At 35.7% G+C, this 25,773-nt stretch overlaps 1 long non-coding RNA gene across 4 annotated transcripts in view; it reads left to right on the top strand.

Moving 5' to 3' along the window:
* LOC102156728 overlaps window positions 1-25,773 on the top strand; it is a 266,073-nt gene that overhangs the window by 218,258 nt on the left and 22,042 nt on the right. For 2 of the 4 annotated variants that reach the window (XR_005374310.1, XR_005374305.1), the window contains one exon: window positions 10,860-11,012. The exons of the other annotated variants lie outside the window; for them this stretch is intronic. This is a non-coding gene — a long non-coding RNA (uncharacterized LOC102156728). The remainder of the gene's footprint in view (window positions 1-10,859; window positions 11,013-25,773) is intronic. 4 annotated transcript variants of the gene reach the window in all.

Genomic DNA, 25,773 nt, shown 5'->3' with positions numbered 1-25,773 from the left:
CTTAGTCCTCACTACATGCAGATATTCAAACACGGTGTGTCATCCAGAAATGGCACTGGAATTACCTTCTTTGCAGCAGTCATCGAACACTTCCAGGCAAAGACATTTACTGCAGAATTTCACTAATCTTTTTGCAATTGTTTATGTTTTTCTCAGTCTTAGCAACCCAAAGTGGTGCTTTACAAGAAGCCTGCAATGCACTCATGTTTATATGTAAAATTATTGAACATCTGCTTCTGTTGACTTTTTAAGTTAATAATCTGTCTTTCAAATAGTTCTTTGGTTTTGAACTTAATTCTTTATGCTTTTTATGTTAATGCCATGTAAGTTTTGAAAGTTTAATTGCCTCATTAGCTATTACATTTCCACAAATAATACAGTGTTGTTTCAGCGACTTACCATCAATTATGGTAAATCTATGAGAGGTCATACTTTTAAGTAAAACTAGTATGAGCTCATTTGATCCTCATTTCTTCAGAATCGTTTCTATTGTCATCATTTGGTTTGTTTCTGCTGCTGCATTCACAGAGTTGAAGTTTGTTTCATCAAATGCAAATTAGGTTTAAAAAATGAATAATACAATGCTTACTTTCCCAATATAGCTAATAATGTTAAACTACAGTTTTTGTTTTTTTTTAAAGCTTGATGAAAATTTTAAATGATTGTATGGACAAAAAGTTAGAAGGAATTGAGTCCGTTATAGTGGTTTCACAACCTCAACTTAGATATCATATGTTGTGTCATGTGTCCACTGTGCTTGAAAACGCATGCGATCCATCACAACTTTGAGAGTGCCCACAGTCTGTTACGCTTTATGACAACAGCACCGCGCTGTCACTCACTTGAATGACAAAAGCATCGTGAAATTTTCTAAATATTTATTCTGATTTCTGCATTTCCCTCTTTGTAGATGTAGCAAAATGTAGCCTAACACCACTCATGGACCATTGTTCTCTGAAAGGCATCATGTTTTTGTTTTTGTTTTTTTTAAGATTTTATTTATTCATGAGAGACACACAGAGAGAGGCAGAGACACAGGCAGAGGGAGAAACAGGCTCCCTGCGGGGAGTGGGACTCGATCCCAGGACTCTGGGATCACACCCCAAGCCAAAGGCAGATGCACAACCGCGGAGCCACCCAGAGGTCGCATGAAAGGCATCTTGGTTAAAGAGAATTTCAGACAGGGGTAAAGATGCCTGCAGGCCTGGGCTGGCCCTCCCTCGGCTCACCCTGAACAATGCTCCTCTTGCTGCTGAGCAAGAAAGGTCACTACATGCCCATCCTCAGGTTCAAAATAACTCCAGATCACTGGCTGCTGCTTGCTTCCCATTCCCCCAGTGTTTTGAACAGGTGTGTCCGTTGTAGTCCCTCTGTCCCCATCCCACCAAGCCATGGTGCAAGTATGGGGACAGGTGCTGTCTCCTTTCACTTAGTAGGTCTCCAGATCTCTAGTTGCCACTGCTGGGGAGACCCAGTGTTAGTCAGAGCTGCTGCAGGGCCTGAGACGCTGACTTACAGTTTGGGCACTAGGATTTTAGAGATAGTGATTCATCCATTGCTATTCACTTATTCTCCACATAACATTCTTTTCTCACCCTGGTCTTTTTTACTCTGTGATCTTCAATCCATTTTCAATTTATTTCCCTTTCCCGATTTTTTTTTTTTTTTTTAGCACAGAGACTTCATTATTATTATTCATGTTTTTCTCCCTCCCTCTCTTCTTTCCTTCCTTTCTATACTTCTTCCTCTTTGCTTTCTTTTTCTTGTATCACTTGTAGGTACGTAGCTAAGACTTTTTTTCCCGTGACTCTAACGATTGGCTAACATACTTATGTTCTCATTTCTTCATGTGTCTTCCTCCTAGGATGGTGCCTTTTTCTCAGAGCCTCCTCAATACCTTCAGTGGTTCTAAGGCTGGATTCTTAAACCTGGCCCTAATGGGACTGTCCATATTTTTTTTTTTTTAATTACTCTGTTCAATTCAGATAAGTGTGATTTTCTTCGGACAAAGGACTAATCTATTCTTTTTTTTTTTTTTATATACCCCTTTAGTAACCTTTTCCTTTTGCCTAAAATATTTTTCCTGTTTAGATATTACCTACAGAAAATTTCTTTATTCTTATTTTTTCTAATAGGAGAGTAGCACACACATATAAAGTTGCATAAAATATCCATCGTAGAGAGTTAAAAATAATTATGAAGTGTCCACCCAGGTAACCATGAACCAAATCAATCAACAGAACACTTCCAACAGAGATCCCCCATTAGTTCTTTCCCGATCACACACATAATATACTTCCTTGTAGAGAATCAACATATTCTGACTTTGGAGATAATCAATTCCTCATTTTTTTCCTTTTTAGTTTTAATACATTTTTAATATAAATTAGTATTTCCTGTTTAGATCTTTTAGGTACCCCAAAACATACTGTGTGAATTTCCAGTATCTCCAAATTTTTCCAAATTTTTCCAGAATTTCCAAATTTTTCTTTGTTAAACATGTTTCTAGGATTATATTACAGTATGTAGATCTAGTTTGTTCATTTTCCTGACTGTATATCAGTGCCACTCAAAGCAGTTGGCTCTCAAGTGACAATTCCACAAGGAATGTAAATGAACACACAAGGGTGTAAATCAATGTATTATATCTTCATTGAGAAAATATTTGCTAAAACAAGCAAAATCTAGTATGCTTAGTGAAGTAGTTGATTGTTTTATTCTGGTAGAAATTCCTAATCTCTTCACAGACCTGTATCAAGCATTTCTTGTATCACTGTCAGCCAGTGGACAATATTTTAAGTAGAACTGCTATATAATATTTTATTAACATGCCACATTCTATTTTCCCATCCTACTATTGATTGAAAATTATATTGTTTCAAGTTTGGGGGTATTAAAAAAAATTCTACCTACTTCTCTAGTCCACGTTCAAAAGCAGATTTGTGGTTTTGGTGGGGGGCATCTGGGTAGAACAGTCGATTGAGCCCCTGATTCCTGGGGAATCTTAGGGACTTGAGATGGAGTCCCACAGGGATTCTCTCTCACCAGCTCTCCCTCTGCCCCTACAACTCATGCGTCTCCCTCTCTCTCTCAAATCAATAAATAAATCTTTTTTTAAAATTAGATTTATAGTTTTCTCAAATATACTGGGTATGATATTTTCATAAAGCAGTTGGATGACTTTTTATGGCCAACAACCATGTATGGAAAATCCAGGTGCTTCATATCATCAATAGACACTTGGTAATGTCAAATTTTAAAATGTTTGCCAATCTGGTTGGTATAGAGTAGACTTTCATTATGGATTTAATTAGCATTTCTATATTATCCTTATATGGTATCTCTGAAGAACAAAAATTCTTAATTTTAATCTGGCTTAATTTTTTCTTATCTTTAATTCTTTAGTGCTTTCTTTTCTTAATTAAAAGAACTTTTTTCTATCCAAAATAGAAAGATATTTTTCTGCAATATCCTTAAGAAGTTCATAGTTTTTCATTTCACACTTAGGCCTATACCTACCTATGTAAGGCAGGTGTTATTTTTAAGTTTCTCTCCCTGTCTACACTCGCACCTTTGTTATAAATCAAGAGTCCATACATACAAGGATGTGTCTCTGGGTTCTCTTTTCTGTATCCCTCTTTTTCTATCCTTGTGTCAATATCATAATGACTGTAGATTCAAAGTAATCCTTGCTATCTGATAATAGTTTCCTAGGATTTGTCCATTTGTCTAAATTTTCAAGTTAATTATATAAAGCTGTCTATAATATCTCGAATATCATTACAGTTCTGTTGTGGAGACTCTGGATGCTCTTCGAGTCCTCTTAGAAGGATGATGTTTTTGCTTTAGAAGAAAATGAACCTGGTTAGACTCAAACTGAAAAACTCAGCTTTGCCTAAGTAGATAGCATATGGAATCTTCGTTTTCCTTACTGTATTTCAATCTTAGCCCAGAATGTTTTCAGCTTACCTCATGAATACCTGTTTGGAAGGTGAGCCAGAAACATTAACGGAATTTATACACATAAACTTTGAGTCTTTTACCTATTTTTGGATCTCTCTCTCAACCTTCACAAATTCTATCCAGGCTGCACATTCATTCCCTGTCCTTCTAGCCAGAACAGTGAAAGGCACTCTATCGGAATTTTGTGCACCACAGCAGTTACCCTCAGTATAAAGCCCCCAAAACAGGAAACTCACCCAGACCACCAACCTCCTTAGATTTTGGATCCTCTTCAAAATCAGCCTGCTTTTTTTTATTTTCCAGATCCCCATCTTTTGCCTAGATGTTACATTTGCTATCTGTAAAACGTTGGTTTATTAAGAAATCTGTTTTCCATACTGAAAGTAGAACTCTTCCTTGTTCTTTCTGAGAAACTAGCAAATGTCTTCTAGGTTCTCATTTTTTCCCTATTTTTTGACTATAAAAACGTTACATTATTTGACTATATTATGTATATTATTATACATAGCTGATACTTTTTAAAAATTGGTCAGAGAGAACATGGTTTTAAAAAATTCCTCTGTGGGGGCAGCCCGACGGCTCAGCAATTTAGTGCTTCCTTTGGCCCAGAGCGTGATCCTGGAGACCCTGGATCGAGTCCCACCTCGGGCTCCCTGCATGGAGCCTGCTTCTCCCTCTGCCTCACGTGTCTCTGCCTCTCTCTCTCTCTCTGTGTCTCTCATGAATGAATAAATAAAATCTTAAAAAAAAATTCCTCTGTGGGAGGGTTATTGGCCTAAGTAACGTGATCTACTTTTACTGAATGGGTAAGCCCTCATGTGATTTCCAGAGTACATTGGCAGCATCTGTTAGGTTTCCTAGATTCACTAAAAACTCTTTGTCTCTCAAAGAATGTAGACTACCCAAGTATTAAGACTATGGAATCCTAGACTTCATTCTCTTTGGTATATATGATTGGATTCCAAACTGAAAGGAATTCACACTAAAAAATCCATTTGTCTAAAATGGGTGTTACGTTTTAGAGAGTTTAATATAATTATTAGAATGATCCTATGCAACAGTTGAGAGCACCTCTGAGTGTGGATGAGGTTCAAATCCATTCAAGTCTCAACACTTAGGAGTATTTGTCAGATTCAATTTAAATATTAATAGAGATTTTGGGGCCTGTGTGTTATTGGAGTTTCCACAACAGTGTCAGTGATTCCATGAGTCTTCCTGTTAATTGGCTGCCATATTTCTCAGCATAGGTGGAGAATATTGTATTGATCGCTGGAGCTCTAGGGCCCATTTTTGTCTCCCACTTCTTCCTGAGTCTGGGTTGCCTATTGTTTACTCACCCATCCTGGCCATCTCCTCCAACTACCCCTTTATTTCCCTCCACAGAAGTTAAAATTTTTAGCTTCCCTAGATTGAGTACTGGATGCAGGCTGAAAACAGAGGTTTATATCCAATCTGATTATGTCAAAAACTTATTTATTATAAGATTAATGATTTGGGGACTTAATTTGATATTCTCAATCCAAACTCTAAACCTGCAGTGATAAATTTGCTACAAATGATGCTATGATTGCGTGTCTCCGGAGGCAAATACTCATATTTAAAAAATATAAACAAACTTGACTCATCTGAAGTTTATTTTTGCAGAATGAGTAAGCATTTTTCTCTCTAGTTAGCCTCCAAATATAAAACCAGTTAACTCTAACCAATAGATGTTAGGCATAAGCTTCCATGTACCCCTAGGAAAGCTATATACCATATGGTTTCCTTGGGGGCTCATTTGGAAGATGAAACAAAACAGTCACCACAACTGGCCTTTTGGGTAACTATTCACAGCAAATCGCCTCTCACCGTACCCTCTCCCACCGTCCTGGCCAGTTAGAAGATCCATAGATTATCAAATATTCTCTTTTATTAACTTTTTCTCTTCCTGTTTTCTCCTTCTCCCCAACTTTTATTTTCAAGCAAGAGCAAAAGGACACCACATACTGAGTTAGAAGCCAGTGAGAAAAATTCAAGTCACTGTAACTTTAGTCACTTGTGCTGATCTTGCTGTTATTATCACTTGGTTTAGAATACACCACCCTCCTCTACCTGTGCTTACCTTACATGTAGCGGGCTGTCAGTGTCCTATCCTAGCTTTCTTTGCCACATTATCATCAGTTATTTCAACTGCTACAACATTCTCTATATATGCTCACTCCTCTGAAACCTAGTAACTTGATTAAGTTTTTTACCAACATACATGCTTCCTACTATTGTTTAAGACGACTTTATATTCATGTTTATGTTTAAGACAATGTTGAGCAGTCAACATGTCGGAAAGAATCGGCTAATGCAACAGACATGCAACTTAATACATCTATGAAACTCTTAGTGTAATTAGAAAGAGTATATACATGAACATTATTAAATGACGTTATTTTATATGAAATACTCAAATATTTTCTGTACTTTGCATGTTTAAGAAATACTTATATTGCCATTTTCAAAGTTAAACTAGTATCAAAATACCAGTGTTAAGCTTAAGTGATTTTTTTTTATAATACAAGGAGATTTAGTAAAAGAACACTATATTCTGATAATTTATTCTTCTGGCGTGGAAAAATAACTGTGTTAGAATCTCTTCCAAGTACCAAGATACATTACCTGAACAGAAGCTGAATTGCAATAGTATTGTGATAATTACACTATGTAAGAAGCAGATTCATGTAGTGTTTTAAAATATAAAGTCTGGGAGCTAGGCTTACCGTGTTCAAATTCCAGCTCCAAGACATTGTAGGTTTTAGCTATGAGATCTAGACCAGTTATTAATCTCTTTGTACCTCATTTGATTTTTCTCTGTCCAATGTGCCAAATAAGGGTTATTGTGAGGATTAAGTGACTTAATGAGTAAAAGCATTTAGATGGCCATGCCTGACATTTAATAAAATATAATATGTGCATTTACTCTTATTATTACACAAGATAAAATATAATATATGTGTTGTTTCTAGTTTTATTATCATTATAGCAATGCTATTGCTTTATATAAACATATTGTGTATATAGTAAAAATACTATAACATATATAATTATATGCTAAAGTAGAGAATGCATCTAACTTCTTTGCGGGGGACACGGGGGTTCCTGACAATACTTGAATAACACTTCTCTAGGCAAGAGTACAGTGCACTTTATCATTCATTTGTTCAGGATAGAATGCCATTGCCTTTCATCGGGACCTGGAAGGGCACTGGACACATGTGTCTCTCCACATGTAAATGTGTGCATTCTCACCAAGTCCATTTGCAGCGTTTGATAGCAGGTATTTTACTTCTCTGCCTTTTTGACAGAGGCCATGTATTTGGGTGACTGAAGTGGTTGTCCCAGGTCACTCAGTTAATTGGAATAAAGGCCCTTCTGTCTTGTCATAAAATGCAGTTTGCCAGCCACAATCCCTGCTACTTAGTGACCAAAAAGCCTTTCTATGGAGAAAACACCATCAGAATTCCAAAATGTATTGCCATGGAAATAGTACATCAAAACTGTTGCATTCAACTGTCTTTGAGGAACAGAGCTATAATTCTAGGAGCCGTGTATGATCTTGGGGAAAATAAAAATCCTGATAAATTTCAGAATTTCGTCAATCATCATGTTCATATTAATATCTGGTAACACTAGAAAAAAATGTTGTTTTTTATCATGGCAGATATAAAACTAACAAAGAAATGATGCAACGATTACCAAATTTTGCAGTGAAAGTCAAAAAGGGGAGAAGAGCATTAGAAAATGTGTGAAAACGTATAATATGTTGATTTGCATGTATTGACCACTTCTTTTGGAGATGATCTGAAAAGTGAGGGTTTTCAAGTTAGGTAAATTAACGTGCAGTATCTTCAGTGTGGGAATTAATTTTGAACACTTACAGAAGAGAATGAGGAGAGTCTGTCCTTTGTATTAATTTTGTACAAAGTTTAAGTAAAAATGTAAATCTAAAAATAAATAGGAATTAATTTTCTATTTAATTATCTTGCATATAATTGGTATATTTTATATCCAGATATTTAAATTAGTCCAAATAAACAGCTTTATCTACTTAGTGCAACCTTTAAAGAAGCCTAGTAAAAAGGCCCATTATTGTGTGTGTGAGAAAGAGAACACTGTTTTGGAAACTACCCTGGGATTTACACGGTTTGTAAGTAAACCACAATTAGGTAAAAACATCAAAGGATAGAATATTTATGTTACAGTGACATCTATTAATAGGGTGGCAATTTTTCTGCTTATGTGATCATTATTAAACTTGATAAGTATTTTGCTCCCTGAGATATTATAAGGATTATAATTGGATTATTTGGAATAATAGTACTATGTAAATTTCTAGAATCTTAAGCATAATTTAAAAAAACCTATCATGTAAACCATTTCAGAAATTAGCTTAGTGAATTTGTAAGATTAACAGTAATTCTAAGTAAACAGAATAATAGAGATAGCAGTTTTGTTACTCAGTCTTTAGCCAGAGACGTTCCTAAAATTCCTCAAGCTTTTTTTTTTCCCATTGAGAATATTTCTAAAAAAAAAAAAAAAAATCAATAGTGCATCTTCTTTATAAAATAATATAAACATTATTTCAGGTTTTAGGATCTGGTAATAGTACAAGGTCACCATTATTGCTAGTTCTTTAAATAATAGATATAGAACCAATAGTAATAATGGTGACCTTGTACTTTTATTATATAGATAATATATATGTAATTTCTTTCTATGTAATTTGCATATATAAACTTTTCCTATATATGTAAATTCTTTCTCAATCTTTCAATAAGTGTGTGTATTTTTTTCTCTTTCTGCATGTATATACAATTTCTATAAACATGTAACAAATACAAGGAAGAAATTTAGACTATGTCTTTTTTTTTTTTTTTAATTTCACTTCTAAGTATCCTCTTAGATACTTAGAGGTATACTGGGTATACTTAAGCACACCCAGTGTGGGGCTGCTGGAACTCACAATCCCAAAATCAAGAGTCACATGCTCCACCAACTGAGCCAGCCAGGTACCCCTAGACTGACTATATTTTTTACCTGAGTAAAGTTCCTGATACTCCGACCTTACAGATTAATTGAATCAGTGTCTCTAGAGTGGAAATCAGGACAGTGAATTTAAAATCCTTCATATTTGAGAACCACTATTCTTAAACATAACTCAAAATTACCTGCAAAGTCAAACAAATCCTTAATATTAGCTTAGTTTGTTGTCATCTTTCTCTTTATAGTTTGATTGGAACTTCCAGTTAACTAAGGTTCTACTCCAATGAATACAATGGTTTACACTTTAGACACTTTTTGTTTCTCTAGCCCCCATTGCTAACAAACGACTAGATTCCAAGTAGTTATGAGTGCCTGAATTATCAGTATTATACTTCCCATAGAAATGACAGAAACAGAACACCTGATGAAGTTTGATGTAACATCTAATATCTAAGTATTTTTCAATCTCACCTTAATTTTTAAGTTGTCTAGTTCATTTATAAGTGCATACAAAGTGGCTTAAATAACAGATATTTAAAAAATAATAAACAGAGATTTATGTTTTCTCATCATCATGTAGATGGTCCAGGTGATTCTTCAGCTCCTTCCACCTGGCCTCATGCATACTCAACCCTTTACATGAAGACTAGAAAAGCCACATTCTATTTACCTATGTCCAGCCTGTACACAGGAGAATAGACAAATAGGCTCCATTTATTGATGATGGGAACAGCAACCAGTAATGTCATGTTGAAGAGGTGAAATTGGTTGGGAAATATTATAATGATCTCCCACAGATATTTATGTTCAAATTCTCATACATTCAGTTCACCCACACTTTCACATTTGCCTATGCACAGATTAACCAACTTTGAAAGCAAAATTTCACTCAATCCACCAATAACATGTTGATCCAACTGATGCATTAGTGACTCGGTGCTTCTTTTCATTCTTCTTTTAGAATTATTGTTATCTGATTTGTGCTCAAAATATGCACATGGTGGCGATTTCATCTGTGAAAACTTGGGGGACTTCTTTATTAATCATTATAACTGAGTACAGATCCTTTTTCAGCATGACTCATAAATATTTTTGAGTTTTAAAGCTCTTTATAATAACATTAATTTAATCTGTAAAATGACATTGCTTGCAATAAATTCCATTTACAAATCTGAATAGGCAATGAATAGAAAGTGGAAGTGTCATTGCAAATTTTTGATGGAGACTGAAAAACAATAGAACGTTGGAAAACATGAAAATGTCTTCTTGCTTCTAAAAGATCTGGCAAAGCTGTGACACTAATGAAGATGGAGTTTGCTTAGATGCATTTGCCTATATGCTGTTTACTGCCAAAGAAATGGTTATCTGACTAAAAATCTGTTATTGATTATTCAATTTAGTGTTCATATATTTAAATTTTATTCAGGTTAGAGTGATGTTGAAATTTGGGTTTCCCATCTTAGCATGCTGCTCTGTGGTTGACAACAAAAATGTTAAAATAAAATCATCTTCAGAGTATAAAATGGCCGTTGGAGAGCTGATTTCCATTTTGTGGTTTATGGTTTCTTCTTAATATCTGATAATGCAATTATGTCTCAGCAAAGAATGAATCTTCTCTGTAAAGTAAGCCATGCCCAGAATATTGATGATTTAAAGAACATAATATCACAGCCTTAAAAGGATCTTCATTTAGAGATGGTTTTTGCCATCTAAAATATTATTCAAAGCTAGAGATCTTTTCTCTCTTCACCAGGAAGAAATGTATAAGAGTAAGGATTTGGTTTCAAATTGTTTGGTGATGATATAGTTGAAGTTGAACTTGTTTTTTTTTTTTTTTCTTGCTATATGTTACATTGTAACACTTAAACAAAGGAATTATTTTTCAGCAACAAAGAAGTATCTTAAAACTACTCAACAGAATTTGAATCTTTCCTGAAATTTGATCCACACATTTCTTGGCAACGTATCGTTACCAACCCTCATACTAAATTTCTTTGTTAGATGTACAAGTTGGTGGTGATGTCGGATATGAAACTACTGTAAGTACTTTCCCTTTTAAATTTCAGTTGTCAAGTCACGTTATCTAGTTTATAGTACTCTGAATTATATTCAGTGCTTTCCCATTCTTTGCTAACACAACATCTCATAAAATCACATAGGGTAACATAATATGACAGTTAAATTTGAGAGACCTCTTATTTTATTTGAAATTCAACCAATGTTCCAATTTAATGCCAATAGATGATTAGAGAAGAAATGACATCCTCGTTTCAGAGATATTTTTACTCCAATGTATTTTTAATGCTTTCATGTCTTTTATTATTTTGACAGGTTTTCAGCAACAGTTTCAGAAGCCCTTGTTTTGGGGCTGATTTTTATGAAGAGAGATAGGGACATATTAAAAGTTTTAAGACCACACTGTTATAATATATGATACTATTGGCTGAAAATAATTCTTAAATAGGCAATTTAAGTATTTACATTTTTGATCAAACTTCCTAGTGAAAACACCTGTAAACATCTGTAAGATGATGAGGAGGTAAATGATTTCTTCTCAGTAATCTTTTCTTTTTCTTTCTTTCTTTCTTTCTTTCTTTCTTTCTTTCTTTCTTTCTTTCTTTCTTCTTCTTTCTTTCTTTCTTCTTTCTTTCTTCTTTCTTTCTTTCTTTCTTTCTTTCTTTCTTTCTTTCTTTCTTTCTTTCTTTCTTTCTCTCGTTTTTTTGTTTGTTTGTTTTTAGGGAAAGAGAGTGTTCACACAGGTAGTGGCAGGAGGGGCAGAGGAAGAGGGGGTGAGAATCTTAAGCCAACTCTCTGCTGAGCCCCCCTGTATGGCTCCATCTCACGACCCTGAATTAAGGTCCTGAGATCACAACCTAAGCAGAAAAATGAGTCAGTTCCTGAATGGACTGTACAACCCAGGCACCCTATGCTCTCAGTATCTTTTAAATGTTCTACTTAGTAGCACGCAACCTGAACCAGCTTAGAAATCAAGCAATAATTATTTTGAGAAAGTTCTGATGATGTGGTACTGGCACTTACTGAGAGGGGGTCAGTATGTGTGATAATATCTTTGATAATTAGAAGCAGAAGACAGTAATCAAATAATCAAGTAACAAAAGATGCGTAACCAAGATTGAATGTCGATTTTTAAAAAAATGAAATACTCTTCTTTCTGGACACTTTAAGGGCCTTAGAAGATGTGATCTCTAAATAAATAATGCTTTTATGGGAAAACAAACACACCTTGGTATTTTTTATGTAGTAGTGTTTTTGTACATGGTAAAATGCTAGAAACAAAGTACATTCACAAATATTGCACTATGTGATCCTCACAAACATCTGCAACATTTATTTCTCCTGTTAATCAATGAAAAACATGAAGATCTCTAAGATTAATTGACTCATCTACTCCACACAATCATGTGGTAAAGTGAACAGGCCCAGACTCAATGATGGTTTCAACTTGCTACTTTACCACAGGTAGTGACATGTGCTGGTCTCATAGTGCATTATCCTGGGCTCATGATAAACCAAATTCCAAGAGATTCTAGGTTTTTGCTTTACTGCTTGTTTGCTTTAAATGTTTATCACTTTATAGCACTTGTACTTACATTTTGTGTGTAGGTTTCTTAGTCTTCTAATGCACTAAAAAATTAAGTGCTGAAAATTTATAAAAAGAGGTGAACTTCTTTTAGCAGGTGGAATTGGGAAGAGACAGATCCTACAGGGCAACAGAGCCATCAGAACAATATAGGACTAAAATATCTCCTACTATTTACATAACAGCCTCTGAGGAGTTTAAAGCACATTACAAATCCAATTTGACTAATCCCAATGAAGAGTAGGGAGCTGTGCAGGGAACTGTGAATGATCACTGCCTTCATTAACAATTTCCACTATACTGAAGAGGGACTGTGGCTTCTACTCAGATATCATAAATCTGTGACACAGCTGAGGCTGGAGGGAAACAATTGAAAACTGAGGAATGAGGCAGAGAAAGACAATGAGAAGAGGGAAGAACCTAAAATTATTCAAAGAAAAAAGTAGGGGAAAAAAACAAAAAAAAAACCACTCTCTCCTACTCACCCAGGCCTTCCAAGGGCCAGGTGTGCCATGACCACATGTCCGAGACTCCTGGTTCTCTCTCTCCATGTCTGTCAGGCTTAATGTTTGTATGTATTAAATAATTATAAATTATCACTTTCAAGTTTTGCTCATTTTATCAGAAGATTAACATCTCAGTAATGTCTATAGTTTTAAGAGGGCAGATACCAACTCTATCAACTTTAGTTTTTCTCTTCAAACTTAATTCCCTAAACAGTTATTAAATATAATAGCTATCTTTTGAGGAGCACCTCTACAGTGACAGTCATTCCTTATGCCATTTACCCTTCATTACAAACTTACAAGCATTATTAGATACATAAAATGGAATATTACTCAGCCTCAAAAAAGAAGGGAGTCCTGCTGTATGTGACAGTATGGTTGAACCCGGAGGACATCATGCTAAGTGCAATAATCCAAATACAGAAGGACAAATACTGCATGATTCCACATAAATGAAGTATCTAAAATAGTCAGATTTCTGGAAGGAAAGAAGAGAATTGTGGTTTTTAGGGGCCAGGGAAGAAGGAAAATGAAGATTTGCTAGTCATCAGGTAGAGAATTTCAGTTATACAAGATGAGTGAGTTCTCACGAGCCGCTGTACAACATCATGCCTACAGATAACACTTAAAAATGTGTCGGGGGTAGAGCTTCTGTTAGGTGTTATTAACATGGTAAAGTAAACATAAAAATAGACCATTCATTCATTTTAAAGTAGAAGAAGCAGAGTTTCAAAGATGCCAAAGCAATGTCCCAGGGTTACAGAGGTGGTAAGCAGTAAGCCGGAACACATCGTATCATTTAAGGTTCTCGAGAGAAATATGAATAGGAACCAGATGGAGATGACAGTATTAGTCTTTGACCGGATGAATGAGGTCCACCCACATTTTTGCAGGTAACCTCTTTATTAAAGTCAAATATGAATTACAGCTACAAAATACTTTCACAGCATCATTTAGATAGCATTTGACCAAGCACCATTGAGCACCATTTCCTAGCCAGATTGACACATAAAATCACCCATCACAACACATAAAATCTAAAACCCTGTGCTAGTCACATGGCAATGCCTTCAATATCAGAAGTTTTTGGAGCTCAATATCTTACTTATAATTATGGAATAAAAGTTGTTGGCATTCTAGCTACCTATTTGCTCCAAAGCATTTTTAAAGTATGTATAAGTATGTATGTGCACAGGGATCCCCAGGTGGCTCAGCGGTTTGGTGCTTGCCTTTGGCCCAGGGCCTGATCCTGGGGTCAAGTTTTTGCATTGGGATCCCTGTATGGAGCCTGCTTCTCCCTCTGTCTGTGCCTCTGCCTCTCTCTCTTTCTCACTCTCTCTCTCTCTGTGTCTCTCATGAATAAATAAAATCTTTTTTAAAAAAGTATGTATTATGTGCATATGTGTACACATATGGATACATATATACATATATATGTACATACTAGCTGATTCAAGCTAAGGCTAGTAGGTGGCCAATTAGAATTAACAAAAAGTAGAAGAAAGATCATAATTAATTTTTAGAAAATGTTAATACATTCTAAAGCAAACAAGCTGTGGTTTACATAAATTTCATTGTCATTTTTTCCATTTTAGTGATAAGTGCTACATAAACTGTTTTTACGTCAAATACTTCTGTAAATTAAACATGTCTACCTATGTATCTTCCTGATTTTTTAACCTGTGTGCCATATAAAAGTTTTATTGACCAGTGTTTGCCCTCTATAGGTTGATGCATCGAACCACAAATTAAACCTGATACTCATCATGTAGTTATTGCATTATCTCAGGCACTGTGTCCCCTTCAAAACCCGTAGCAGAGCAGAGATGCACAAAACAGTAGTCTAGTTTGTTATAGATATTCGCTATTATTTGCTTATGCACACTCATCCAGAATTTCCTCTTGCTAGTAGGTGCCTTTAATTTTTACATGGAGGAAAACTGCCTTCTGGGGATCTCCTAAAATGGACCAATTCTAAATCTTTAGCAGATGATAAGATCACTACAACTTGTGTTTATAAAAAAAAAAAAAAAACTCTAATATTTTTACAAAATCTCTTGCTTATGGAGCCTTAGCTATAAACTTGTATTTCTAGGGGCACCTGGGTGGCTCAGTTGGTTAAGCATCTGACTCTTGGCTTTGGCTCAGGTCATGATCTCCACAGGCTCCATGCTCAGTGGAGAATCTGCTGGAGATGCTCTCTCCTTTCCTGTCTCCCTCTCCCCCTATCCTTCATCGTTCTTGCCCTTTTTCTCTCTGTCTCCAAAAATAAGTAAATCCTTTTAAAAAGTATATTTCTATGTAGTTTTAATTCATCAAAAATTTATTTTCCCCTAAACAATGACTTGTTGAAATGTATGATTTTCAGATGACATTTTGTTTAGCTGTTTTATTAATGAACTTCACGATGTAATCTGTAAAAGAAGATTTTGGATCAGATTGATGCTTTAGTAATGAGCTTGGTGGTATTATAATTCAAATTAATACCTTATTTAATATATTACAATAACTACTTTCATTCCCTTAAAAACTTGTTAATATTTTTATTAAAACTGAGAGAAAAATCTTAGAAGCTGTCAATAGTCAGAAAGACATTTGCTACCATAAGTGATTTCTATGATAAATACAAAAATGTGGACCTTAAAATATTATGTAAATTTTATTAAGTGACAAAGTCACACAGGTTTTGAGAAATTACACCACGGTTGCTCATTAACAGGTCTACATTAATGTAAATCTCCTTAAAGATTTATTTTCTCATTGTTTTGAAGAACAGTAACTTTACTGATGTATTAATGACCTAATTGTGACTAGCTGATCCCATTTTCATTTGAAGGATCGTTCCCTTGATCCATTCAATAAATACTGTATACGGGAAAAAGGAATTTGGATTGATGGGCAAGAATTGTAATCACCACACACAGATTTATGGGTTGAGGGAATAATGTGATTATGCAAAGAAAAATGAAATGATGCTTATGGGCCATTGATAAACAGCACAGAGCGTTTGTATTTAGTATGTCATGGATGTGGAAGCTGGCAGGAAGAATTTTATGAAGTGTTCATTGTCTTAGAAGTGTGCAAGAGTCAGAGTATCGGAACTCCGTGTGTTGTGCCTTGAAGGGGAATATTTTCCTTTGCCAGTGACAGAATAAGATGTACCGTTGAAGCAGTAGAATCTTTCTTTGGAAATTCTCCAGATTCATATTTCTAAACAATTTTAGTCCCCAGTGGTATGATTTTTGTAGGGTTATATTGTTCTAGGAATCATTGGCCAGGGAGATTCAGGAGCCAAAGATTAGCATTATGTGACAATTCCTGAAACAGATAATCATTAAAATGATTTGAATTGAATATCCTAACATCAAACAAATTATTTGAAACTTAATGGATGAGGTTGGAATTAAAATTGTCTCAATAATATGGGATTCGAGCCTCATGTAAAAGAAGAAAAAATTGAGCATAACACAAAGACGAATAAACTTGAGGTTTAAAAATATATAGAGTAAAACCTATATATTTTGGATAAAAGGCAAATAAGATGATGTCTGTGTAATCCTACAGTTGGCCCTTCCCCCCTCTTTCAGCTGGATTTTTATGTCCCTCATCTAAAAGTACCCCACAGAGATGGATTGGCATACTAAGAGTTCTGTAGATATGAAAAATGGGTTCAATTTTACATCAATTAGCTAATCAACAGCAATTAAAATTGCAATTAGTGAAGTGCCAACTTCAGAAACTCCAGAGCTTCGGCTCTCTTGGAGTAAACTGAGAAAGAAGTGGGTTGCCTCTTCAGAGTTTACTGGACTTCATCAAATTTGTTGATATAACCAAATTCACCTGAATTAACTGTAATAATTGGTATCTTGTGAACAATTCATACTGAAATGTGGACTTGTGTGTGATTTTGAAAACTAGGGCAAGTTTGCTGGAAGGTTGAATTTCATCTTTGCTATTTGCTTCTAATTGTTTTTGACATTTTCATTTCCAAAAATGTAAAGCAAAGGAAGTTTACTAACATTTTGTTCTGATTTGCATGCAGTCAAAGAGTTTGGAATTTTTTTCTTCCTGCTAGATAGAATATTTTAACTAGTAGCTATTAAAAATGTGCATTTGCCTAATAACTAGATGAAATTTTGTTTTCTATACAGAAGTTCACATGATTTCATTATGAGTTCTTATGTTTTCAGAATTTCCTTAAAAAATATCTCTGCTTCTTGTAACCCCAATTGAGTAATTTATAATTGTTATCTCATAATATTGACTCCTGGAGACAATAGAGACACGGAAACCCATCTTTTGCTAGCAGATGATATAGTCCAATTTTACAACACCTTCCTTCCCATGTAGCTGATTTGTACAAGTAAAAAGGTGTAAACATAAGGGATATATGAAATTAGTTTTCCACTTTGGGATGAGCATCGAAACTGCCTTAAAATTAATACTGGGTATATCAGTTTTCCTAATAATGGATGATAAATGACATTGATATTGTTCATAACTGAGAACTTAGAGTTTAGAGTTCCACTCTTTAAGAAGGTATATCTCCTGTTGCTAAGATAGCAATCTCAGTAGTTAGAAACAGATGGGGCTAAATTTTAACATTGTCACATCTTGTGTAGGCTGGACAGGTGTCTTTTCATGTAGCAGGAGATCGCAACCCTACATGTATCTTAGGGTTGCTCAGATGATCATATAAAATAATATGGATCATTTTCCAAGCACTCAGTAACTTCTAAACTTTTTTCTTTTCTTCCTACAAGCCCTTCCAACTCACCCTTACTCTCTGGTCTAGGCATGGTGTACTATAAGCTCTTTGGCTAATCAGGTCCTCCACTTACCCACCCTTGCTGGGTCATCCACCAACATGGACACTTGCCTTTTTCTAGTTTCCACCTGTTTAAAAAAAACAGCCTACTTGTTAAGGTGATGCTTGGAGATCCTTATTTATGAAATCCCAATTGATTGCCAGCCTAATGTTGAAATAAAATGGCTCTCTATGCAATAATGTCGCTTCTTTTTACAAATTTCATATTTTCCCTGGGATTATATGAAATTTTGAGTGTGTACTTTGGAATTCTTATACAAGTAAACATAGAAGTAGAAAGCAAAAATCAGACCATAATAATGTAGCTGAGTTTGATTATTCATCTCTCTCTCTCTCTCTCTTTTTGTCTCCATCAAGCACCCATTGGTCCATATCAGCTCTAACTGCGTTCTATCATTCTTCTCTTGCCCATTTTCTTTCTACAGATTTGTTCCTACGTTTCTGCTAAAATTCTCCTATTTCTTGTCTCTTCACTGGCAGTTTTTCTCTGTTTGGAGTATATCCCTCCCAGACTTGTCCTTCACCTCTCTCAATTCCTTGTTTTAATATCACCTCAATGAATCCTTTTCTAATCACCTTATTGTAAATTGCCACCGATTATTGCACCACAGAACTACAAATCATCTTTTTTTATTCCTCAGCACTACCTACCTTCTAGTTTATATCACTCATTTATTGTGTTTATTGTTTATTTTTATTTAATCATACTATAACACAAACCTCTTGAGTGTTCTTTAAACCTGGAAGACAGACTGAATTGTTAGAGACACATTTATAAGATTTATGCATGTTTTATGTACCAGTAGTTTCTTTATTCTCCTTGCTGAGCAGTATTCCATTGAATTAAGATAATACAATACCTTGTCTATCCTATTCTTTTGCTGGAAGTGGTTATTGCTAATTTGGGGTTATTTCTACTTTTTTTACTTCTAATAAAGCCAAAATTTGGTTCTTTGAAAATATCAACAAATTAACAAATACTTAACAGGACTAATTGTAAGAGTAAGAGGAAGAACACAAATTGACATTGTCAAAAATGGAAGAGGAGTTAATAAAGACATTAAGAAAATGAAAAGAAATAAGCAAATTTGGCTACTTAGAAACGAAAAGATCTCTGCAATTGTGAATTAAGCAAAGATTTTTTAGATATTACAAAAAACCCCCACAAAAAAATGATAGATTTAGTTCTACCAAGTTAAAACCATTTGCTATTTGTTTTTTTTTTTTTTTTTTTTTTTTTTTAATTTTTATTTATTTATGATAGTCACAGAGAGAGAGAGAGAGGCACAGAGACACAGGCAGAGGGAGAAGCAGGCTCCATGCACCGGGAGCCCGATGTGGGATTCGATCCCGGGTCTCCAGGATCGCGCCCTGGGCCAAAGGCAGGCGCCAAACCGCTGCGCCACCCAGGGATCCCCCATTTGCTATTTGAAATACAAATTTAATAAAGGAAAAGGCAAGCAACAGAATGGGGGAAATTATTCACAATACATATATCTGACAGAGGACTTGTAACCAGAATATATAACCACTTCTTATACATCAGTAAGAAGACAAAAACTCAAAAACTCAAAAAAATTTGAACAAGCATCTTAAAAACAATGATAGAATGATGCTATTAGCACATGAAAAAATGCTCAGTCATTTGATCATTAGGGGAATGTAATTTAAAACCACTGTGAGGAGATGCCTGGGTGGCTCAGCAGTTGAGCCTTTGGCTCAGGGCGTGACCCCGGGGTCCTAGGATGGAGTTCCCCATCGGGCTCCCTCCGGGGAGCCTGCTTCTCCCTCTGCCTGTGTCTCTGCCTTCTCTCTGTGTGTCTCTCATAAATAAATAAATAAATAAATAAATAAATAAATAAATAAATAAATCATCTAAAAAGAACACAATGAGCTACACTCTTATTAGGATAGCTAAAAATAGAAAAGTAGACAATAGTAAGTGTTAAATTAGTTACACGGGGAGGCCATTAGACTGAGGCATTTCTAATGTTGTGGCAGCTAATCTGGGAAACCAAAACCTAGTCCTGTAAACGCCTCAAAGTTACAAAATCAAAGCACTTAGGACAGTCGATTACAAAGAGGCGACCAGGCTTTAAGCCACAGCCAATCCCATCATTTCCTTTATTTGCTTCTGTACTATTTCTATGTAAGTTTTTCTGTAGCTCCTGCCAGTGGAGCCTTCCTAGTCACTTCCAGTTTGGCACTGACCACTTGCAATAGATTTTTGCTCAAATAAAGTCTTATAAATTTTAATATGCCCCTCTTTATCTTTTAACCCAAGTATTGGTGGCGGTGTAGAGGAAACAATACTCCAGTATAGTACTTAAGAGAACTAAAAGTATATGGTCTCCTTAGAAAGCACATCAGCATGAATGAATCCCAAAATTGTTATCCTAATGCAGGGAGCAAGGCACAAAAAGATTTAAGATATATTAAATGCTAGAAAATGCCCACTAATATATGTGACAAAAAGCAGATCGGTTGTACCTGGGACCAGATATGGGTAAATGACAAACTGTAAAGTGTCACAGGGAATCTTTTGGAGGTTGTGGAAGTGTTCTGTGTCCTTATCGTGGTGGTGGTTTATGTATTTATATATCCATCAAAACTCATCAAATTGTACAATTTAAATGGATGCAGTTTATTTGATATATACTTTCACTTTCGAAAACTGATTAAAAATATCTATATTATAGATATAGATATAGATAGATATAGATATAGATATAGATATGCCTCTGTCTGGTGGGAGATGCCCAGATGAGGCTCCTTGAGTAATCAAGGAAAAAACAAGAAGGAAGGAAGGGAAAAAGAAAGAGAAAGAAGGAAGGAAAGGAAAAATAAATGAAAAAGGAAACAGGAAACCCAGAAAGGGAAACAGGCCAGTTTGATTCTAATGTAACCTAATGGTCTGTCTCTCTGACACCTCACAGAATTTTTACTGAAAATACTGAACTGAAGAGCTGGTTCTATAATTACCTTCCAGCCAAATGTTGCCAGAAACACATCTGTAATTATTGTGTTTGTTAATTGTTGTATTAAGGGAAAATGATCACCCCAGGACATCTCTATAAGAGGGTTAAAAAAAAAAAAAACAGTTATAAAAGGGTTTAGAATTATTTTCAGTGATTTTTATGGGGGGGAAGAGATTTGAGGCAGTGGGACTTTAGATACTGTCAGAAAGTTGGAGTACAGACATACCCGGTCCTTCTGTGTTTCACTTTATTGCATTTTGCTCTGCAGATCCTGCATTTTTATAGGTTGAGGGTTTACAGGACCTTGCATTGAGCAAGTCTCTCCAATACCATTTACTCACTTGGTGTCTCTGTGTCACATTTTGGTAATTCTCACCCCGTTTCAACTTTTTCTGATGTGGAAGCTGATACAGAACCTTCAGCGAGTTACCCCAAAAGTTCTACCTGAGATCGTTAATAAAGGTGGCCACAGTAAACAACACATTTTTCAATGCAGACAAAACAGTCTTATATTGGAAGAAGCAGCCATCTAGGACTTTCATAGCTAAGGAGGAGAAGTCAGTGCCTGGCCTCAAAGCTTCAAAGGACAGGCTGACTCTCTTGCTAGGGGCGAATGCAGTTGCGGACTTTAAGTTGAAGACACTGCTCATTTATCATTCTGAAAATCCTAGGGCCCTTAAGAAATGTGCCGAGTCTACGCTGCCTGTGTTCTATAAGTGGAACAACAAACCTAGATGACACCACACCTGTTTACAACATGGTTTATTAAATAGTTTAATCCCATGTTTGAGACCTACAGGTCCAAAAAAAAAAAAGAAAAAGAAAAAAGATTCCTTTCAAAATACTACTGTTCACTGGCAGTGCATCTGGTCACTCAAGAGCTCTAATGGAGATATACAGTAAGATTAAGGTTGTTCCTATGCCTGCTAACACAGCATCCATTCCGCAGCCTATGGATCAAAGAGTAATTTTGACTTTCAAGCCTTATTATTTAAGAAATACGCCTCATAAGGCGATAGTTGCTGTAGATAGTGATTTCTCTGATGGGTCTGACCTGTTGCAATCTCATGATAAAATTTTAATGGATGACGGTTGTTCTTATGGATGAGCAAAGATCGTGGTTTCTTGAGATGGAAAATTCTCATGGGAAAAATACTGTGAAGACTGTTGAAATGACAACAGGACAGAATATTACATGAACTTAAAGCAGTGGCAGGGTTCAAGAGGATTGACTCCAATATTGAAAGAAAAAAAATGTGGGTAAAATGCTCAAATGGCATCACATACTATAAATTAATCGTATGTGAAAGGAAGAGCCAATCAATGCAGCCAACTTCACTATTGTCTCATATTAAGAAATTGCCACAGCCACCCCATCCTCAGCATCCTTCACCCTAATCGGTCAACAGCCATCAACGCTGAGGCAAGAACTTCCATTAGCAAGATGATTATGACTTGCTGAGAACTCAGATGATGGTTAGCAATTTTTTAACAATGAAGTATTTTTAAATTTAAGGTCTGTACATGTTTTAGACATAATGCTAGTGCACACCTAATAGTCAACTGTTTAGTGTTCGCTTTTGCATGCACCTGAAAATTCATTTGGCTCACTTTATCGTGATACTCAGCTTTACTGCAGTGCCCTGGAACTGCGTCTACAATATCTCCAAGGCACACCTGTAATTCTGTACTTACTTATTTTAGCAAATTTTATCTCTTAAAGCATAAGGTTAAAACTGTAATTAGTAAAGAGCCACCAGTCACTCATATTCATCGGGATAAATATACATTTAATCATTTTGTGTCTTGGACACTGCTCTTGTTTCTTTACGTTCAGACACAAGTATCGAGTTGTTTTATCTTGATCCATCATGGTCATGGAGTGGCCTTTTTTATGTTTGTGTTTTATGAAATTGTTTATGCTTAATAGGAGAGCACCTAGACCTAGCAGTGAGTGTAATGTTAGCTCATGTCAATACCAAAGCCTTACTGATACTACTTGGCTAGCTCGCGGATGTTGAGGGCTGCTTTTCTCTTCCTCAGCTCAAAACCAAACCAAACCAAACAAAAAAACTTTGGAAAAATGTCCTCACCAAGGAAGGGGAGAAGCCCCCTTATCATTTTCCGTGATATTTGAGACAATAAAAAAATATATAGGTATTAAATAATCTTATGACTAATTGTGTAATAATATACACATTTTCAGATTTTGATGAAATGTATAATTTTAATAGAAATGAATTAACAAAATTGACTAAAGTCTTAGCCTGAATTGATTTCATTACAAGTGGACTAGACTGATCAGATTCTTTTCTTTGGAAATTTGGAGTTTATCTAACATTTTTAGTCCTGTGACGTACTTTGATCTAAAAAAAGTTAGAGTATTTTTAATGTTCATATTTTGCCTTGTGAATTGGGGTATAGGTTGAACTAATATCTAATGAAAAAAATAAACATGTATTCGGAAGAAAAACGAGAAGTAATATCCTTGATTGACTCCCTGATGTCTTTCTAGTTTCCATTTCCATTTCTCTTCATGATCCAGCTGCATTACGTTCTTGACCTTCAGGAGATAGATAGTATCATTATTATAGTCCCATTTTATTTGCCTAAAATAAAAGAAAAAGCCTTTTGTTTCTTGCAACAAAACAGTCCCAAGTAATTTAAGACTAAAGATGACTTTACTGTAACTATAAATATCTAATACAGGAATGAAAGGATGTTTTATATTGAGAAAATATATTTATGTAATAGATGACACTGAAAGGTTAAATAATAGTTCCTGCTTTGGTCATGTTAGTTTGTGCCTTTCATTGTTGATGCTTTATCATAACAGGTCTGAGACAGACATGCACTTCATAAATACCTAACAAAGATTTTTTAAATTTCATATTCTCGTGTCTAATACAAGATATTATGAATTTGAGTATCTCAGACTGATGTCTAGAAAGGGAGGAGAAATAAAAAGAGAAAAAAATGGATTTCTGTCACTAATATTAGACAAGTTTGAATTCAGCAACAAAAGCATTAAATGATATAAAGGGATATAGACATATTTTTGTTATAGCTCTCTTGAATCCATGTGCATGCATCTAATAGAATGCCATTAAAATGTAAAGTAGAACCTGAGAAAATATAGTGAAAGTATGACACAATTCAATATATTAGAAAACTTTAGCATATTACTCCAAATCCTTGAAAGTCTACTTGGTTAAAATATATGAGCCTGGACATCCCGGGTGGCTCAGCGGTTTAGCACCACCTTCAGCCCAGGGCGTGATCCTGGGGTCCTGGGATGGAGTCCCACATCGGGCTCCCTGCATGGAGCCTGCTTCTCCCTCTGCCTGTGTCTCTGCCTCTCTTTCTCTCAGTCTGTGTCTCTCATAAATAAATAAATAAAATCTTTAAATATATATATAAATATAAATATATGTAATATATATATATGAGTCTGTATATGGATTTGTATATGAATGATACTGTCTATTCTGTTGATAAATACGTTTGTATATTAGATCTACGTGGATGACAAACTCTAAGGTAGCCCAAAACCCTCTCCGTGTCCATGCATTGGTGCAATACCCTCCCCTTGAGTGCAGGTAGGAACTGTACCTTGTTTCTAACCAACAGAATGTGGCAAAGCTGATAGGATGTCATTCCCATGATTGTGTTACGGTCGTATAAGGTTTTCTCTTCTAGAAGACTGTCACTCTTTCACTGTCCTTGAAGAAGCAAGCTGCCAAATTTGAACTAAGAAAGGGCCACATAAGCACAATGCTGTGATGACCTCTGAGAGCTTAGGTGGCGCCTGGTTGACAGGCAGCCCAAAACTGAAGCTCTCAGTCCTGTAACCTGAAAATGAATTCGGCCAACAGCTTAAGTGAGCTTCAAAATTGACTCCTTTTCAGTTGACACTCCAGCTAAAAACACATCCCAGCTGACATCTTTATTGCAGCCTGGTGAAACCCTGAAGCCAATAACCTGATTAATCCATGCCTCCACTCCTGACCCACAGAAACTGTGGGAAAATAAATGTGTATTGCTTTCAGCTGTAACTGTGTGGCACCTCGTTACACAGCAACGGAAGACTAATGCAGGTATCGGTACCTGAAGGAAGAATGCTTCTCTACAAAACAGCTACAAAGGTGGAGGTGGTGCTGGAATTATGAGTGGCTGAAGACTGGAAGCATTTTGAGGAGCATGATGGAGAAAGCCTAAATTGACATGAGCAGATTGTTAGGGGAGATCTGCAGATTAAAGATGCAGTTGGGGCACCTCAGTGGCTCGGGGGTTAAGCAGCCAGCTCTCGATTTCAGCTCAAGTCATGATCTCAGGGTCATGAGATACTCCTAGGGTCAAGCTCTGCCCCCAGAGCAGAGTCTATTTGTCCCCTTCCCTTTGCTACCCTCCCTCGTGCTTGCTCTCTCTCAAATAAATACACAAATAAAATATTTGTTTTAACAAGATGCAGTAGGTGAGGGCTCAGAAGGAAATGGGGACCATGTTATTGAAAACTGGAGTGGCCCTGGTAATGAAGTAGCAGAATGCTTAGTGCAGTTGACTCCTGCAGTTACATAGACAGCAGAGCTTGTAAGTGGTAAACTTGGTTAGAAACCTGAGATTTCTTAGAAAGGTATTGAAGATGGTCACTCTTTCTTCTTGCTGCTTATGGAAACGTAAGAGGAGAGAGACCAACTGAAGAAATGTTAAGTAAATGGAAATGGAGACATAGGACCGCTGCAAAGTTTAAGGTCATGGTCTTTCAGGCATTTCAGCAGGACCAAAGATCGAAGTGTCTCTGGAAAAGATATGTGAGTGTGGCTTTGCTTTAATGGAGTGGACTTGAATGAAATAAATGGGAGACATAAAAAATTCCTGGTAAAATTA

This window comes from Canis lupus, chromosome 19 (genome assembly GCF_011100685.1).
Source record: "Canis lupus familiaris isolate Mischka breed German Shepherd chromosome 19, alternate assembly UU_Cfam_GSD_1.0, whole genome shotgun sequence".
Lineage (NCBI taxonomy): Eukaryota > Metazoa > Chordata > Mammalia > Carnivora > Canidae > Canis > Canis lupus.
Note: the sequence above shows the minus strand (reverse complement) of the source record. Positions and strands in the feature narration are given on the sequence as shown.